A 1797-nucleotide genomic window follows, 5' to 3' on the forward strand; every position below is an offset into this window, starting at 1 on the left:
AGAGTCATGACTATACAAATCATTGAAATTTTGATCCAAGTAAGTCAAAATGTATACATAGAGGTCCTTTATGACTGGACTAAGTATAAATAAGCCAAAAATGATCAAATTTGACATTTTTCGATAGAAAAAACATTTTTTGAAAATTTTCGATTTTTCAACATGAGAGTCAGGACTATACAAATCATTGAAATTTTGATCCAAGTAAGTCAAAATGTATACATAGAGGTCCTTTACGACTGGACTAAGTATAAATAAGCCAAAAATGATCAAATTTGACATTTTTCGATAGAAAAATATTTTTTGAAAATTTTCAATTTTTCAACATGAGAGTCATGACTATACAAATCATTGAAATTTTGATCCAAGTAAGTCAAAATGTATACAAAGAGGTCATTTATGACTGGACTAAGTAGAAATAAGCCAAAAATGATCAAATTTGACATTTTTCGATAGAAAAAACATTTTTTGAAAATTTTCGATTTTTCAACATGAGAGTCATGACTATACAAATCATTGAAATTTTGATCCAAGTAAGTCAAAATGTATACATAGAGGTCCTTTATGACTGGACTAAGTATAAATAAGACAAAAATGATCAAATTTGACATTTTTCGATAGAAAAAACATTTTTTGAAAATTTTCGATTTTTCAACATGAGAGTCATGACTATACAAATCATTGAAATTTTGATCCAAGTAAGTCAAAATGTATACATAGAGGTCCTTTATGACTGGACTAAGTATAAATAAGCCAAAAATGATCAAATTTGACATTTTTCGATAGAAAAAACATTTTTTGAAAATTTTCGATTTTTCAACATGAGAGTCATGACTATACAAATCATTGAAATTTTGATACAAGTAAGTCAAAATGTAAACATAAGGATCCTTTATGACTGGACTAAGTAGAAATAAGCCAAAAATGATCAAATTTGACATTTTTCGATAGAAAAAACATTTTTTGAAAATTTTCGATTTTTCAACATGAGAGTCATGACTATACAAATCATTGAAATTTTGATCCAAGTAAGTCAGAATGTATACATAGAGGTCCTTAATGACTGGACTAAGTATAAATAAGACAAAAATGATCAAATTTGACATTTTTCGATAGAAAAAACATTTTTTGAAAATTTTCGATTTTTCAACATGAGAGTCATGACTATACAAATCATTGAAATTTTGATCCAAGTAAGTCAAAATGTATACATAGAGGTCCTTTATGACTGGACTAAGTAGAAATAAGCCAAAAATGATCAAATTTGACATTTTTCGATAGAAAAAACATTTTTTGAAAATTTTCGATTTTTCAACATGAGAGTCATGACTATACAAATCATTGAAATTTTGATCCAAGTAAGTCAAAATGTATACATAGAGGTCCTTTATGACTGGACTAAGTATAAATAAGACAAAAATGATCAAATTTGACATTTTTCGATAGAAAAAACATTTTTTGAAAATTTTCGATTTTTCAACATGAGAGTCATGACTATACAAATCATTGAAATTTTGATCCAAGTAAGTCAAAATGTATACATAGAGGTCCTTTATGACTGGACTAAGTATAAATAAGCCAAAAATGATCAAATTTGACATTTTTTCGATAGAAAAAACATTTTTTGAAAATTTTCGATTTTTCAACATGAGAGTCATGACTAAACAAATCATTGAAATTTTGATCCAAGTAAGTCAAAATGTATACATAGAGATCCTTTATGACTGGACTTAGTATAAATAAGCCAAAAATGATCAAATTTGACATTTTTCGATAGAAAAAACATTTTTTGAAAAT

The sequence above is a fragment of the Chrysoperla carnea genome, unplaced genomic scaffold, assembly GCF_905475395.1.
Source record: "Chrysoperla carnea unplaced genomic scaffold, inChrCarn1.1, whole genome shotgun sequence".
In the NCBI taxonomy this organism is placed as follows: domain Eukaryota; kingdom Metazoa; phylum Arthropoda; class Insecta; order Neuroptera; family Chrysopidae; genus Chrysoperla; species Chrysoperla carnea.